The sequence below is a fragment of the Delphinus delphis genome, chromosome 17 (genome assembly GCF_949987515.2).
Source record: "Delphinus delphis chromosome 17, mDelDel1.2, whole genome shotgun sequence".
Taxonomy (NCBI): Eukaryota; Metazoa; Chordata; class Mammalia; order Artiodactyla; family Delphinidae; genus Delphinus; species Delphinus delphis.
In genome coordinates, this window is record NC_082699.1 from 33,925,663 (window position 1) to 33,944,319 (window position 18,657).

Sequence of the window (18,657 nt, forward strand, 5' to 3'; positions counted from 1 at the left end):
CAAATGTTTAAAAGACATAATGACAGCATACAGTTCAACACGTTGAGCTGAAGTCAAGGAAGTTTCTTTAATGAGGTTTGTTCCGTCATCAATGATTACAGTAGCCACTCCTGAAGAAGAACCGTCTGTAAAAACCAAAGGTACATGAGGAACAGGCTGTTGCCTAATTATAGAAGGAAAGATATGAGTTAAGTTTGCTGAATTGGATCAATTTATCAGCAGGATAATGGCATTCCAAGGTACCTGAAAATGCTGCAAGAGCAAGACCCCATTCATTACTATGTTGAAAAAGCCAATTTTGTGGACTAACTGAATAAGGGATAATAATTTTAGAAGGTTCTATACTTATAGGTTGTAAGCATCTAGTTCTACCTTGCATTATTAAATTACTAATAAGTTCATAATAAGGGTTAATAACTTTAGAGGGTGTAGTTTTCATATGAATCTATTCAATAATTCCAACAGTTTGCCATAAGACGGCAGTAGGCACATGAGGAGTTGGACAAATTATTAAGAAAATTGGAAGGTGAGTATGAATTCTAGTTAATTGTGTAGAACTGATAGATCTATTGACTATTTGTAAAGCTTGAAATCTTTCTGGAGTCATAGAGCGTGAAGAAGAAGGATCTGAGTCACCTTTAAGAATATCAAACAAAGGCTGTAATTGAGCAGTAGTAAGTTTTAAGGAAGGCCTTAGCCAATTAATATCGCCAAGTAATTTTTGAAAAGCATTTAATGTTTTTAAATTATCAACTCAAATTTGCAGTTTTTGAGGCCTAATAGTAGTGTTATCAATATATTTTCCCAAATATAAAAATGGAGATTGTCTTTGAATTATTTTTGAGGCAATGACCAAGCCAAATGATTGTAAGGACTGTTGTAAAAATTGAAAAGCAGTCTCTAATAAAGAAATATTATCAGTGGCTAAAAGTATATCATCCATATAATGTATGAGATATAACAATGGAAACCTTTTTCTCACAGGAGTCAAGGCCTGAGCCACATATTTTTGGCATAATGTAGGACTATTTGCCATGCCCTGAGGCAATACTTTCCATTGAAATCTCCTCATGGCTTCCTTAAAATTTAAGGCAGGCAAGCTAAAAGCAAAATGTTTTCTATCTTCAGGAAACAAAGGAATAGTGAAAAAACAATCTTTTAAATCTATAACTTAAAGATGATAGTTGTGTGGTATGGCTGTTGGAGAGGGTAGGCCTGGTTGAAGAGCTCCCATTATTAGCATAGTTTTATTAACAGCTCTTAGATCCTGTAATAACCTATATTTTCCAGATTTTTTCTTGATAATAAAAATAGGAGTATTCCAAGGACTACTGGAAATTTCTAAATGTCCTAATTGCTCCAGTACTAATTGTTCTGCAGCTTCTCATTTCTCCTTTGTGAGGGTCCATTGGTCCACCCATACAGGGTCATCAGTCAGCCAAGTAATTGGATCAGCAGTGAGTGGAGGAGAATCCAAGGCCCCTAAGAAAAACCCAAACCTTGTCTATCATATTTTATTTTCACATCAATAGGATAGACAGTTCCTTGTTGATTTTTTCCCAGCCCTTTTGTGGGAAGAAATCCTTGATCCAACATCATATTAGAGACTTGAGAGTTTGGACTATAAAGTAATACTCCCATTTCTTTTAATATATCTCGGCCCCAGAGGTTTAAAGGCAGCCCAGGCAAAACATAAGGCTGGAAGTATCCTGAATGGCCCTCACTATCTTGCCATAATAAAAACTGACTACTTTGCATAGGAGAAGAACTTTGTCCTATTCCGTGAAGTTCTGTAATAGTAGGACTAATGGGCCAACGTTTAGGCCAGTGTATCTGCGTCATAACAGAGACATCAGCTCCAGTGTCTAAAAAACCTGAAAAAACCTTTCCATTAATGGTTCATTTCATTTCTGGACGTTCTCTCCCTATCTTCTGAATCCAGTAGGCAGCATCAGACGATCCAAAAGCCTTTGTTTCTCTCTTTTGATGTTGTAAAATTTGTCCATGAGGTACAAAGGGCAAAAGTAGCAACTGTGCAATTTGATCACCAGGAGAAATAGTTATTATATTTTTAATAGTTTGTGCCATGACTTTTATTTCTCCTTCGTAGTCAGAAACCATGACTCCTGGCATAATAGTTAAACCTTTCATGGTGACACTACTTCTTCCCAATAATAGTCCCATCAAACCCTTGCGTAAAGGTCCACAGATGCCCGTAGAGAGGGCCTGAGGACCCATTTCAGGAGTTAATACATATCGGGCGGAGGTACTGAGCTCCAGTCCTGCGCTTCCTGGTGTTGCTCTGGAGAGCGAGCATATTGTATGTTTTGTTTTTGGTTAATGTCTGATTGATAATTTGAGGAGGATACACAGACATTGCCCTTATTATTTGTTGGGGCCGGGGAAGGCCCCGGGAGGAGTTTCCCGACAGTGGTGGCCCATCCTTGTGGGCCACTGAGCAACAATCTTGTGCCCAATGTTTTCCCCTATTGCATTTAGGGCATAAACCAGGGATTTTCTGACCATCTGGAGGTTTCTGAGTAGGAAAGGAAGGACTAGGGTTAGAATTAAAAGATCTACATTCTCTAGCAAAATGACCTGCCTTTCTGCATTTAAAACAAGTCTTTGTTTTCTTTTGATTGTTTTTAAACCCCACTTTAGTTAATGCTGCAGCCACAGCAGCACCCTGTATATAAGTGGGCCCAATGTCTGCACAAAGGTGAATATAATCCTCCAATGTTTCCCGTTTTCTCCAAGGTCGAATCGCAGCCTGACACTCATTATTAGCATTTTCAAAAGCAAGTTGCTTAACTACAATTGTACCAGTGAGTCCGTCCACAATGAGTCTCCCCACCGCCTGTGACAACCTATCTACAAAATCAGCATATGGTTCATCAGGTCCCTGTCTAAGTTTTGAAAGATCTTCAGTTTTGTGTGTAGAAGGACATTTCCTCCAGGCTTGTAATGCCAAATGATTTATTTGAGGATAAGCAACAAAGGGATAAGTTAATTGATCTTGTAAAGAAAGATACTGTCCTTCCCCAATCAGCATATGATAATCAACTGGAATATTATGGGCAGCATTCTTTTCTGCTTGTTCAGCAGCCCGTTCATAAAAATCAAACTTCCATATTAAATAATCTCCACCATTTAAACAAGCTCGTGCAATAGACTTCCAATCAGCGGGGGGAAGAGCTTCTCCTGTCAACCATAGCAGTAGTAAAAGGAGCAGTGGGCCCATATTGAGCACAGGCAGATTTTCAATCTTTCAAAACTTTCAAAGGGAGAGCCTGATGCCCCCTAGTAGCTTGTTGAGGATTATTAGGATCAGGTCTTTCTATGACGGGACAACAGAAAATAGGATCTTCTCCTCGTTTTATTGCTCCTTGTACAGCACGCTGCAAGGGACTGAGCATTTTTACAGATGTAGATTTTTGAGGAAGACAGTCCTTATTAACCTGCAGCTTTTTCACTGACTTATCTATCACAGCCATTAGAAAATCATCCTCAGGATATTTCTCTCTTTTATGTTTACAAGCCTCATCTGTTAAGTCAAAATGTTCCTCTTCATCTAAAATATTTAAATTAATTAGCTCTTTCGGTTTAGGAAGTGGCGACACAGTAGTTGATAATACAGTCTCTCCTTCTGTCAGAGGCTTATGTTTTTCTGACTTTACATTCAAATCAACACTATCATGAGAAGAATCTAAACATATTTTTATCAGAGTCCACAAACTATATGTAACAACAGGAGTATGAGTAGGCCCTCGAGACTCATAATAATTTTTTAAATCTTCTCCAACTTTCTGCCAGATTTCTATGTCAACAGAGCCGCCATCAGGAAACCAGGGAGATACACCATGGATATGCTGTAAAAATTCAGTCAACTGTGAGGTAGAAATTTTATTACCCCGAGCTTTAAGCATCGAAAGTAAAACCTGAGCAAATAATTCACACTCTTTGAGCCCGTTTGCCCCATCTTATTTCACTTCTGACTATTGCCTTATGCCTCTATTCGTTTCACTTTTACTGGTGGCCACACATATTTTGCATAAGGGTTCTCTTACCTGCACTTTCTTTTTCTTTTAATTGCCTTCACGCTTCAGGTCCCTGTTCGAGTGCCACTTGCCGCGGACCAGCCGGAGAAAGAGGATCTCACCGCCCAGGGTCAGAAGGGAAGGGGTAAGGAACTGAAGTAGCACCGACGGATGGGGTCAGAAGGACCAAGACAACTGATGGTTGCAAGGCAAATTTTATTATGCTACAGTTGCAGATTATCTAGACTAGAAATCGGAAGGTTGCCAGATGGTGGTTTACATTATCTACAGACTGTCTCGGCTCAAGGTTAACTTCCCTGGGAGGAAACCCATAAACCCAGAAGCATCAAAAATAACCTGCATGTGCAGGGGGGAGACAGCTTTGCTTGTCTCATTTTACATTCTTTCTGATCTCTGGGCCCTGGTGATTTATCTCCCATGGAAAGGAGAAAGGAGGGGAACAAGTAGGGACAGTCCCTTCGAGCAGCGGCGGCATGCCTAGCATGTCCTTACCTGCTCTCAAGGCTGACTGCTTCCCACACATATGTTGCCTTGTTTAAGCCTCAAGCCCTCAATCCTTTGTTGAAATACAATAATTTCATTCCTATGGTATTCAATACCAAAAACTCAACCTCCAGGAGGGCTAAAGTCTAATTTGTACTCCAAACCAAGTAGCAGTGCAGTTCACTACTACTGAGGCTGAATCCATAAAGACTTCAAGACCACGTCCAGAAGACAAGTTATTATATATAATACCCTAGAAGTTCTGAAACATAATTATCATATACATAGCTGGTCCTTCAGAGCTTTTTACCTATAACATGTTTTTTGATGAAAGTTATTTAATGTACTAGAGATAACTGTGACTTACTGATCAAATATTTGAATACTTATACTTACCTGGGATTTCATTTCTGCTGAAAGAAAAAGGAAGAACAGGACTCACTAAAAAAAAAACAAACTTTAGAAGTGAACGTAAAAATCTTAACACACACTATCACTTTTGGAAGCAGCATAGAGGGGCAGTCAATGGTAAACACTGGTGAAATAGGTCAAAACTCTAGGCCAAAAATCCATTATTATTATCATCAGTGACAGTACCACAACTGTGCCCTTCAGAATTAATAATCACTCCTAAGAATCTTCATTTGGCACCAGATGATGCGGTTAAGAGAAACACTCTGGGAGGTTTTGAATCAGACTTGGTTTTTTGTTAGCCAAGTTACAGGAGAATTTTTAAAGTGGGGGGAAGGGAAGAAGGAAACGGACCAGGAGAAGAATTGAAGCCATCATCTATAAACCAACAAAGCACTGATAGTTCCAAACATTATGTCAGAAACTAAAATGACTGATATAGGCTCAAGTGGTTTATAAAACCTACAAAAAGACTACACCAGCAAAGTCCCCATTTATCTGTAGAGTTCAGAAACTAAAACAAGGAATATTTTAGCTTAAAAGCTTGTCTCAAGAGAATCATATACACTTCACATGAATAAAAATACCTGAAACCAAACATTTTTAAAAGCTCCAATACCCAAAATATAAAGAAAAATATTAATTCAGAAGACTCAATCAATCCATGATAATCACAAAATGGCTGGGCAATCTCTATCTCCCTTCCACACTAACCATCCATCCCATGGAAGACCAAGGGAGATCAGACCTTCCAGACTTACCTTCCAGACCTTCCAGACACCTGGCTGCTGCAAAATTCTATGGAGACTCCTTGTGCAACAGCAGTTTCCCATCTCTTGTGTCTCTCCTCATCATGATCATGATCATGCAGGAAGCAAGTCTGGCTGTGCTATTTCTTATCATTGTCTGTCACCCATCTGCAGCATGGTATTGTACAGATAAGGAAAAAGTAGTTCCCTTTCCCCCAGAAGGTTGAGGCTCAGGTACAGGGTAATTCTCCTGTGCACACAGTCATTATTTAGGCCGACTCAGTGACTTCAACAGGCTTAATCATGTGATCAGGTTTGTTGCCAGCTGCATAATGCTCCCACATCTGTAGACAGAGCCACTCTAGGTCCATTGTGTATTGTTTGGTGTTGAACAGAGGGCTAGATGTTCTCTGCTTCCAGACTTTGCCACGAATTTTCTTCAGGTATTCTAGATCAGTTCCCAGTTTCACAGCTATGTCTTCATATTCTTGTCTATTTTGAGCAATAAGCTCAAGACAGCCTAAACAAGTGAGCTGGGAAGCTGCAACTCGGGAAGCAAGAGTCTCTCCTGACATAGTCACCATGGGTGTCCCTGACCAAAGGACATCCATCCCTGTGGTGTGTCCATTACAGAGTGGAGTGTCCAAGCAGACATCAGCCAGCTGGCCTCTCCGAACATGTTCCTCTTTAGGAGCAACAGGTGAAAAAATGATACGCTTCTGGGGGAGGCCCATATTTTGTGCATACTGTTGAATATTAGGTTCTCCTACTGCTGGAAAACGCAACAGCCACAGTACTCTATTGGGAACACGCTTCAGGATATTTGCCCACATCTGCAAAGTAGATGGGTCAATTTTATATAACTGATTGAAGTTACAGTACACAATGGCATCTTCCGGTAACCCGTACTGAGAACGGGTGGTTACAATAATGGTACGGGGAACCTCCTCTCCAGTGGCAGCCTTAATGTTGATCTGGGTAGTTGCCAGTCCATTGCTAAGACTGAATCCATTAATTGTTATCTGAATTTGTCCTCTGTTAATCATTTCAATAACTGCCTCTGCAATAGTATTCATAGGAATGACAGGCATATTAAGAGCCGTATTACTGCTGTCTGCGTTGTCTCCTCCATCAGGACATTTCATCTTGACAATCTGCACATCTGGGAGACTATCAAGAAATGCTTTGAGGTCGATGCCATTCAGCACAATCCGATTGTCATAAATGTGCCCATTGGACTTAAAATCGATGACTGCCTTCTTCTTCAGGTGAGGGAACATATTAGCATGATCACCAATAAAGAAAGTATGGGGCATATAAGCCAGTTTCTCAGAATACTGCTCAGCAACTTCAGCAGGTGAAGTTTCCTGATCAGTGATGGTATAATCCATGAAAAGCACGCCACTGGTCCCAGGGTAGCCCAGCCACATTGCCTGAATAGGAGCTGGCCTGAGAGCAAAGAGTTCATTTCGAGCACCCCTGGTATAACCATTCATATTTACAAGGATGTGTATACCATCTTGATGGATGCAATCAGCTGCTTTCCCATTGCATGGAATCTGAGAAAGATCAATGAAATGATGGGCTTCTGCCATCACCTTCGCTCGGAAGTTTGTGCCATCATCTGGGCTCAGGGCATAACAGAATACCTCAAATTTATCAGGATTGTGCATGCCTGGAATAGACTGCATAAGATGAGAAGTAGGATGATTCCCAAAGTCAGAATTCACGTATCCTACACGCAGTCGACCATCACTGAGTTTCAAGTCTTTTGGATGTTCGTACGGTGGTTTATGAAGGGCACTGATCTCATCCAAGCAGAGGTTTCCATGGCTCTCAGCCATGAGAACCTTCCTGAAGCCATGAGAAAGAGGATAGAGCATACTATGATGAGGCTGCACAGAAGGCAACCTATTCTTCTCCAGCTGGTCAGCCACAATGCTGACCAACTTCTTCATTCGCTCATCATAGTCTGTCCAATCACAGACAATCTGCAGGCAATGAGCCAAATCACAATAAGCGTCAGGAAAATCAGGTTCAAGCTTCAGAGCAGTGCGATAAGAAGCAATTGCTTCTGGAATATTCCCTGAATACTTGTGAATGGAAGCCACATTGCTGTGGGCATCCGCAAGTGCAGGGTTAATCTGAATGGCACGAGTATAACACTGCAAGGCTCCCTGAACATCCTGCATCTCCTTTAGGGTGTCTCCCATGTTACAGTAGGCATCAGCAAAGGTAGGACTGATTCGAACAGCCTCCTTATAATGCATCAGAGCTTCCTGCAGTTTTCCCTGCTGCTGCAATACACTTGCTAAATTTGAATGGGCAACAGCAAACTCTGGGAAGACTTCTAATGCTTTACAATACAAGCGAACTGCCTCTTCAAAGTCTCCCTGGTCTCCTTTGATATTGGCTAGGTTATTCAGAGAGTCTGCATGGGTGGGACACAGCCGCAGAGCTGTATTATAACACTCTTCTGCTTCGGCAACACTGCCCTTCTCTTCCAGAGCGTTGGCTAGGTTGCAGTAAGCATCAGGGAAATGTGGTTGCAATTCAATAGCTCGCCTGCAGGTGTCTATTGCCAGATCTATCAGGCCTTGCTCATAGTATACACAAACCAGGTTGGCACGTACCACTGCATGATTTGGGCCCAAGCTTAGGGCACAAAGGTAAGCTGCCACAGCTCTGTCAAAAATCCGTGCCTCTTTCAAGACATTTCCTAAATTGATATAAGGATCCAGAAAATTGGGGTCAAGGGTGACAGCCTTTTCAAAGTGATGAATTGCAAGCCAAATCTCCCCTTGTGCATTGAAAACACAGCCAAGATTACTCCAAGCTACTGCAAAGTTCGGTTGCGTCTCCATTGCTTTCAAATAACATGCCTTGGCTCCTTCCAAGCGACCCAGGGCTTTGAGCAGGTTCCCCAGGTCACTGCAAACACAGTACAAATCAGGATTGCACTGAAGAGCAGAGACGTAAGCTTGTACTGCCCCTTCCATGTCGCCTGCTGCTACCAAAGCGGCTGCCAGGTTAATATAACCATCGATGAAATCTGGTTTGAGATGCAATGCATGCCGGTAATGCTCAATCGCTTCCTGCAACTGCCCTCTTTCCTTGTACACATTCCCCAAATTCGAATAGGCTTCTGCCAGAAGAGGGTTCTGTTTAATTGCCAGAGTACTAAAGTGGGCAGATCTGTCCAGCCTTCGACACTGGAAGTGTAGAGATGAAAGTAATAAAAGTACTCCAGTATTGTCTGGCTCTTGTCTCCACAGCTGCATGCAGTGTCTCTCAGCTGCCTCAAAATCTCCTGCCTGATACTCTCGATGTGCCAACTCAGCTAACCCTTGGAAGGAAAGCATACGTTTCGTTGGTTCTGTGCTGTCGGCCACGTTGCCCACAGAAGACGCCATCTGGAGCTTCTGGAGAGAGTGAGAAAAGGGGGTAATTGAGTCCCGCTGCCGCCACTACTGGCAAGAATGTTTCTAGAGGTAGCAAATACGAGGGCAGCAGCCGTACCACTGCTTTGGTAGGCTTAAGCGGCGGCAACAGTTACAGGCACCGAACCTTAGGAACTCTGGTTGGCCATCTACCTCTCATGCTCTTGAAATCTTAATTCTTAACCCTGCCCTCTTCCACCATTTTTCTCCTAATCAGGGAATAAAAATTACCTATACACTTGCCTTAGAAGAAATCAAAAGTCAGTAGTCCAAACACTGTTTAAAATTTTGTTTTCTGTCCAGTTGGGAAGGAAATACATGATTGACTTTACTTCATCATTCATGTAGTCAATGTGGAAAACATTAGGGCCGTGAATTTCAATACAGTAAGATCAGAAAATTTTAAATTGGCCTTCCCAAACCACAAATAAGTAACCGATGTTGCATATAATGCTAAAATCTTAGAGAATGAGTTTGATATTTTAAAAGTTCTGAAAGGATTAGCTAATTTCTCTTCATCATACTTCTCATGCCTCAAACCTGAGTATTACTTTTTTAAAAATAAATTTATTTATCTTTATTTATTTATTTTTATTTTGGCTGCGTTGGGTCTTCAATGCTGCGTGCAGACTTTCTCTAGTTGTGGCGAGCGGGGGCTACTCTTTGTTGGGGTGCCTGGGCTTCCATCACAGCAGCTTCTATTGTTGTTCCACAACTCTATGGGTTCCTTTTTAGGTCCTATGAAGAACCCTAGAAATTAGTTCGTGGAATTATAGGTTTTTGCAAAAATTGTCAAAAGTGAGATATTTTAACTTCCATCAGTTAAGACCAGCGTCTCTTTCTTTGCCAATTTTCCTTCTATCATATTCCGCTATGTTGGATCATATTGGAATGGCCACAGGCTTTTTTGAAATCTGGCTAAGGAGATTTTATTTTTTCTGTGGTACGCGGGCCTCTCACTGTTGTGGCCTCTCCCGTTGTGGAGCACAGGCTCTGGACGCACAGGCTCAGCGGCCATGGCTCACGGGCCTAGCCGCTCCACGGCATGTGGGATCTTCCCGGACCGGGACACGAACCCGTGTCCCCTGCGTTGGCAGGTGGACTCTCAACCACTGCGCCACCAGGGAAGCCCTAGGGAGATGTTTTAAGTGAGGCTATTATGTGATTTTCAGACACCGCCATATGTAATTGACTATATACTATCCCATTACAGGAATAACTTCCAGTACTCATACTGACTACTCTACTGACTTAACTAGCACAAGACACAGAAGCATAAGGACAAACACCACCTTACAATATAGCCATGTCTTGCACTTCACAGCTCTCAAAGCATGTGCGTTTGAAGAAGAAAAAAAGAACTGAAAAGTACAAAACCAGAAGCTAATCTGTGGAAAATTATTTCAATCATCAGGCATGTGAAAGATAAGTCAAAGATTCAGTTCTCATCAATGCTTAGTCAAAACGGAAATTTTCTTCTGTCAAGAATATACTCCAGGGGCTTCCCTGATGGCGCAGTGGTTAAGAAGCCACCTGCCAATGCAGGGGACAAGGGTTCGAGTCCTGGTCCGGGAAGATCCCACATGTCACGGAGCAACTAAGCCAGTGTGCCACAACTACGGAACCTGCGCTCTAGAGCCCGTGAGCCACGACTATTGAGCCTGCGAGCCACACCTACCGAAGCCTCCGTGCCTAGCGCCCGTGCTCTGCAACAAGAGAAGCCACCGCAATGAGAAGCCTGTGCACCGCAACGAAGAGTAGCCCCCAGTCCCTGCAAGCAGAGAAAGCCTGCGCACAGCAACGAAGACCCAACACAGCCAAAAATAAATAAATAAATAAATAAATAAATAAATAAATAAATAAATAAATGAATGAATGAATATACTCCGTCAACAATGTGTGTAATGGAATGGTGTGAATGAGTATTTTATCAGAATCCCTGTAATGCACAAACCTATAGCAGTACTGAAATCAGTAATGCATTTATAATAGTAAATACTTATGAGGAAGTAATGCATAGAGGTTTTCTCAAAGTTAACAATGAAAATTAATGTGACATTATCAATAATAAATTGTGAAGCTGAAATAAACTTTTCTAAACTATTAATAACTGGAAGCAAATTCTAATCAACCATGTTACAAGAAATCTATGTCTAAAAACTACAAAGTTTATTTCTTAAAATTTTATTTCGAAAATACATAAACTGTCGTATGAGGAGGCAGTTAAAGAATATATAGCTAAAAGAGTGGGGGAAAAGTTTTATAGAGACACATCTGGCAGTAGTTAATTTTTAAATGTCATTTTCCTAGATTTTGTGACACCTATAGTATTGATATTTGAAAGCATTTAAAAAATTGTAATTTGAAGATTTGCTACTTCCAGGTAGAATAAAATATTTTGAAGCAAAACAACGTTTCCACTGAGAAAAACAAAAAAAGCCAAATAAAATAGCCAGCATTCAATCAAAAACGGACTTGAGGATATGGGGAGGGGGAAGGGTCATCTGTGACAAAGTGGGAGAGAGGCATAGACATATATACACTAACAAACGTAAGGTAGATAACTATTGGGAAGCAGCCGCGTAGCACAGGGATATCAGCTCGGTGCTTTGTGACCGCCTGGAGGGGTGGGATAGGGAGGGTGGGAGGGAGGGAGATGCAAGCGGGAAGAGATATGGGAACATATGTGTGTGTGTGTAACTGATTCACTTTGTTATAAAGCGGAAACTAACACACCTTTGTAAAGCAATTATACCCCAATAAAGATGTTACAAAAAAAAAAAACACAAGAAAATATATAGGTGAAGTGTAAAAGGGTTGGAATAGATATACCATAACAGTAAAAACAAAACAAAACAACAACAACAGAACTGGAGTGGCTAAGAAAATATCAGAAAAAAATTACATTTTAAGATGAAAATTTTTACTAGCGACAAAGACATTTTAAAATGATAAAATGATTATTCCATCTAGAATGCATAATAATTATAAACTTATATGCACCTAACAACAGGACTTCAAAATACAATGAAGGAAAATCGGCACAACAGAAAAGAGAAACAGACAGTTCTACAATAATAGTTGGATACTTTAATACCCTTCTTTCAGTAGCAGAACAACAGAAAATCAACAAGAAAATAAAAACCTTGAACAGCATTATCAATCAAGTAGACGTAACAGCCATCTATAAAACATTCCACCCAACAGCATCAGAATATACATTCTTTTCAAATGCACATGGATATACTATATGCTAGGCCATAAAACAAATTTCAGTACATTTTAAAGGACATAAACAATACAAAGAGTGCTCTCAGATGACAACAGAATGCAATAAGAAATCGTTAACAGAAAGAAATTTGTTGAAAATCACAAATGGAAATTAAAGAATATATTCCTAAATAATTCATGGGTCAAGTAAGAACTCATAAGGGGAATTAGAAATAATTTGAGATGAATTAAAATGAAAGTATAACATATGAATACTTGATTGGTCCCACATACTCTTCTGAAAAGCAGAGGGGTTAGACAAAGAGATCTAAATTAATTAAAAAATCATTTATTATTCTGGGAATAAAAAGAACTGGGCTTAGTCTCAGTTTTGCCTTTATCTTTGTGTCTGTTGATTATCTTGGAATAGTCATTACATAGTCAAAATACAGTTGCCAGCTCAGGAATCAAATACTGTCATCTCTAGGGCTACCATAACAAGATACCACAAACTTGTTAGCTTAAAAGAACAGAAATTTATTTTATCACAGCTCTAGAGGCCAGAAGTTCAAACTCAAAGTGTTGAGAGGGCCATGTTCTTTCTGACGCCTCAAGGGGAGGATCCTTCTTTGTCTTAACCAGATTCTGGTGGTGACCATCAATCACTGGTGTTGGCAGTTGTTTGATTTGCAGCTGCATCACTCTGGTCTCTTTCACTGTTGTCACATGGAATTGTCTCTGTGTGTTTCTGTCTCTGGAAACAATTTGAATAGAAATTTCTATTTTTAAAAAACAAACTGTTAATTATTATGCTCTATTTAGATGCTTCCTATAACCCACACCCACCTCCATTTCCCCATATGTATTTGAGCAGGAAAGAGGAACTCCTCTGAGCTATCATATTGGAAAGAATCAATAATACAATGTTTTACTAGAGATGCCTCTTATCTAAAATATTTGAATTAAATATAAAATCTGGGGAAATTATCGCCCAGTTTCCCTCCTCTAGAGGCATGTTCTAAATGATAGACAGCAGAATATTTTATACCCATGAGGTTTGCTGACATTATTGATTTGGTCCAGGATCTGTATTTTCTCTCTAAAGAAAACAGTATTCTCTCTTTACTTTCTTTAATATATAATGTTGGTGTCTTAAGTTTATTGTCAGAGAGGATGCTTATATTTCAAATGGTTTGGTTGTATTTCACCAGTATTATTACAAGATAGTCAAACAATGGCTGGGCTCCAGGATAGACCTCGGTCCCTTTGTTCCACTGGGATACTGATCTGAAAGCCACTGTTTTCTTATATTCCAAAGACCAAATAAATAAAACAAATAAATAAACAAACAAAAAAAACAAGTCAATGAAACTATTTTAAAACCAACTCTCTTTTCTTCCTCATCCATGTTAATTCTCTTCTACCTAAAATTGCTTCCTGGAAGTGATTTTTATGTTTCTTAGAGCTTCTTTATGTACATATCCACACTAATGCATATAAAACTGTGCCTTGTAGATCTTATACTTTTTCCATTTGAATAACTATTTTCTCATGTCAAATAGAGTTTATCCATTGTCCTAGATATGCATTTTTCCTGTGTATTTGAGCATCATAGGAAGATAAATTCTACTCCTGAAAATGTTAACTGGTCACTGAGACACAGAAAGCTATTATTCTTACCAGTTTTCAATAGTGAGTAGATTTTGTAGGAGTGGAATTTTAAGATGTAAGTATACTGTTTTTCTACACTCAAATTCCGTTCCCCTTATCATAGAAATTGACCAGTGAAGTGTGCTGCTGACTTTTCAGAATCCGTGTACATATAATCCATTAGGTTATTAGATATAACATTGGTCAGAAAAGCATACTGTGAAATGTTGCTTTTATTTAAACTCCCACTATTTTCACTACATGGTTTCAAGATTTTACTTCATTATTGTCCTCTGGTGGTGGGCTCTGTGAACTGCATATTTACGGGTCTGGAGCACATATCTTCCCGGAGGTATACAACTCCTCAGGTACCAGCTAAAGAGTAGATGATAAGAAGCATTCAGATTTATTAAAACTCATTAAGAATATCAGTAGCCTGACTGTTGTTTCTAAAAATATAAAATATTTATCCTTCTGTTGTCAAACAACCGTATTTCATGAAAAGAAGTGTAACTCCTTTTTTGCTTGCAATAGAAGAACTATAATTGAAGATATTCTTCATTTGGACCAAATACCTTCTCTGAAAATATAAGTTAAAATAGGAGTTGAAATTTCCAAAATATTCTTTAGGAAATAAAACTCCACATATAATTTCAAATTATAATTTAATTTTACCTTAAATTTAAACATCTATATTGAATTTAATTTAAGGAAGGAAGAAAGAAAGAAGAAAAGAAGGAAAGAAAGAAAGAAAGAATGGAGGGAGGGAGGGACGGTGGGAGGAAGGAAGGAAGGAAGGAAGGGAGGAGGGAAGTAAGGAAAAAGGAAAGAAAGAAAGAAGATAAAGTAAAATAAAGTTATTAAATTAAAAAATACTTATTAAGAAAAAAAATTAAGAAAAAAAACGAACGGATAGAACCTTTGGATAAATGGTGGAAGCAAAGCTATACAGACAAAATCTCATACAGAAGCATACACTTACAAACTCACAAAAAGAGGAAGAGGGGGAAAAATCATAAATCTTGCTCTCAAAGTCCACTTCCTCAATTTGGGATGATTCTTTGTCTGAATGAGGGAAGGAAAGAAGGAAGGAAGGAAAGAAAGAAAGAAAGAAAGAAAGAAAGAAAGAAGATAAAGTAATATAAAATAAAGTTATTAAAATAAAAATAATTATTAAGAAAAAAATTTTTTAAAAAAACAAACGGATAGAACCCTAGGACAAATGGTGGAAGCAAAGTTATACAGGCAAAATCTCAAAGAGAAGCATACACATACACGCTCAGAAAAAGAGGTAAAGGGGAAAAAATGATAAATCTTGCTCTCAAAGTCCACCTCCTCAATTTGGGATGATTCGTTGTCTATTCATGTATTCCACAGATGCAGAGTACATCAAGTTGATTGTGGAGCTTTAATATGCTGCTTCTGAGGCTGCTGGGCGAGATTTCCCTTTCTCTTCTTTGTTCTCACAGCTCCCAGGGGCTCAGGTTTGGATTTGGCCCCGCCTCTGCGTGTAGGTCGCTGGAGGGCGTCTGTTTTTCACTCAGACAAGATGGGGTTAAAGAAGCCGCTGATTCGGGGGCTCTGGTTCACTCAGGCCGGGGAGGAGGGAGGGGCACGGAGTGCGGGGCGAGCCTGCGCCGCCAGAGGCCAGCGTGACTTTGCACCAGCCTGAGGCTCACCATGCGTTCTCCCGGGGAAGTTGTTCCTGGATCCCGGGAACCTGGCTGTGGCGGGCTGCACAGGCTCCCCGTAGGCGGGGTGTGGATAGTGACCTGTGCTCGCACACAGGCTTCTTGGTGGCGGCAGCAGCAGCCTTAGCGTCTCATGCCCGTCTCTGGGGTCCGCGCTTTTAGCCACGACTCGCGCCCGTCTCTGGAGCTCCTTTAAGCAGCGCTCTTAATCCCCTCTCCTCGCGCAGCAGGAAAGAAAGAGGGAAGTAAAAGTCTCTTGCTTCTTCGGGAGCTCCAGATCTTTTCCTGGACTCCCACTCCCCCACCCCCCCCAGCCGTGGTGCACTAACCCCTTCAGGCTATGTTCTCGCCACCAACCCTAGTCCTCTCCCTGCGCTCCGAGTAAAGCTCGATCCTCAGCTTGCAGCCCCGCCGCCCCCGCGGCTGAGCAGACAAACCTCTCGGGCTGGTGAGTGCCAGTTGGAACCTATCCTGACGGGCTTAGTTGCTCCATGGCATGTGGGATCTTCCCACCAGGGCTCGAACCTGTGTTCCCTGCACTGGCAGGAAGATTCTTAACCACTGCACCACCAGGGAAGTCCCTAAAGCAATTATTTTTTTAACTCTATGGCTTTAAATAATCCTTGGCTCTGAAATTCCCTGTACCCCTCAGCTACGTAACCACAGGCCCCTCTGCACTAAATCCTTTTCTTACACTTTGTAACTTTTTAAGCAACGCCCCTCTTTAGGAAGACATAATCCCTTCTCTGTAGAAAACATGAAAGACCTGAACAAATCAAGATTTCTCCATGGAGAATTCAGCTAGTCCTGTGCTTAGCTCCGAACAAGGAAATCCATGTCTACACCAAGCAGCCATTACCCGGACTAATGCCTGACTTGAATAACAAGCAAATTATTGTGCTTTTAATTGTACCCTGCTGGGTCACAAACCACGTGTGAGAGAGGAATGTGCCCAGCTTCTCCAGGAGAAACAGGTCAGGCCTCTAATCCTCCTTTTCTGTCAACTTCCCCTCCCCCTTTCCAATCCTTTCTCTTCTCAGCAGAGCAGAGGGAAAAGAAAGAGACAGCTAAATTATGTTTAAAATGGAAGAGTCTAAAAGAAGAAAAACGGCGGTCAGTACTGACTTGGGAGAAGATGCATTATCTATCCACAGCCTCTGCAGTGTGGGCCATTTGAGGACAATCAGTGTTCCAACCGGCTTGCTGGAGGGCGATATCTGCGAGCCTAAACCAGGCTTTCTCAGCCTCAGCACGACTGCTGGGTGGGGTTGGATGCTTCTTTGCTGTGGGCCTGTCCTGTGATGGAAGGACTTTTAGCCTCGCATAAGCTGTGACCATCCAAAGTGTCCCAAGACACTTTCAAATGTCTCCTGGGTGCAAAATTGCCCCTGGTGGAGAACCACGGCCCCAAGCCCTTCCATATTGGGATGTACTTGCTCTCTCTCCCATTCTCTCCCCCCCCCCCATACACAAAACCCAAGAAAATCATGGTTCCTGTGTTAAAACTGGGGAGATCAACGTGCTCTTCATGTAGGTAGAATGAGTGGAAAGGAAAAAGACACTGACTTGTGTGTAGTCAGGGGACAGAGTGGGAACCCGCTCAACGCCAAGACTGAAAAGAGTCTTAGGATGTGGGTGTGTTTCTGGCTCCCTTTGGGAAGTAGCAATGCCCCTGGTTGAACAAGCCAACTTTCGAACGCCTCTACCCTGTGCACTTTGGAATAGGGCTTGCTGTGGGCGAGATGAGGAGTGATGGCGAGGCTGCAGAGATGAAGGCGTCTGTGAAGGTGCTGTCTGTCTCCTCCCACACTACTTGGGACAGGGGAGAACTATCCAGCTTCACAGAGATACCCATTGCTCAGACAATGACGATCCTGTCTTGGACCTAAACATCGGGATGAAAGAGGGCTACTGACAAGACAGACGTTGTGCAAGCATGGGGTTGCACTTTCATTACAGACATTGAGGCAAACATTTCACTCCTGGTGATATAAGACCTCCCCTATTTTTAGGAACTTACAAGAAGCGTTATTGCTTGTTCTTACCGGCCAGAAGGAAAGGCGGGAGAACGAGCACACTGCAGTGAGCCCCCATATCCACTAGATGGCGGTGTACATCTTCCTCAGAAGCCAGGCGGGCAGCGCTCCGGGCAGCTCGTTGGCCTAAGCAAGACAAGGGCCACTTTTCTTTCCGGAGACAGGCGTCTCTTCTCATTGTGGGCACAAACAGCCCCAAACAATTGCACTGACCACACAGCTCTAAGCCACGTTCCAGGGCACTGCCGTCTGTTCAGGAGTGAACGCTGGGAAAATGAACCACGCTGCTAATTTGCTTGATTGGGGGGAAAATAAGATCTCAAGTGACAGTGGGTGTAATTTATTTTTCCAACAAGAATAGGGGCAAAGCCATTTCATCCACCACCACCCCCACACACAACTGCTACCATAAATGAAAGCAATCACCTAATTAGTCCTGAATTACTAACTGGCAGGGTAAAGATCTGCTGGAAGTCAAGCTGAAGTGGGGAGTCTGGAGAAAGGGATGTGATTTCTGCAGGGGAAGAGGGGAGGGGTAGGGCGGGGTGGGAGGGGCGGGAGGGGAGGGAAGGCCTGAAGCCCATTGTGAGGTCCTGCGCCCCTGTGGTCTGGGGGCCGTGCTGGCCCTGACCCTGGGAGAAAAAGAGGCTCAGTGATGTCTTCAGGCCGTTCATTTTGTGCAGGAGAATGACTTTATAAAGTGAAGGAAAAAGAACCTGTTGGAGAAAACCTATCCGAGAGTTTCTCTGAAAATGCTACAGATGGAGATGAACTGGCTTGGGAAGGAGAGCACAGCCCTGTGGCGCCTGGCAACCCCGCTGCTGGTGGACCCCCCCCAGGAAGGTTCTGTCACGGAAACGACAGGCAGATCTGAAACCAAGTTGGGCTTTACGTCATTAAGAAATCCCCCAAAGGAATGGAATAAAGGC

The 18,657-nt window shown here is 41.7% G+C and overlaps 1 long non-coding RNA gene and 1 pseudogene across 1 annotated transcript; both read right to left on the bottom strand.

Annotated features, from left to right (window-relative positions):
* Window positions 1-5,970: 5,970 nt before the first annotated feature.
* On the bottom strand, window positions 5,971-9,125 carry LOC132440239 (UDP-N-acetylglucosamine--peptide N-acetylglucosaminyltransferase 110 kDa subunit pseudogene; annotated as a pseudogene).
* Window positions 9,126-11,911: 2,786 nt separating this feature from the next.
* LOC132440240 (uncharacterized) lies at window positions 11,912-15,936 on the bottom strand. The gene is made up of 3 exons (XR_009522544.1): window positions 15,334-15,936; window positions 14,281-14,376; window positions 11,912-13,105 (listed from the first exon to the last, which is right to left on the bottom strand). It is a non-coding gene; the product is annotated as an uncharacterized lncRNA (long non-coding RNA).
* Window positions 15,937-18,657: the final 2,721 nt, after the last annotated feature.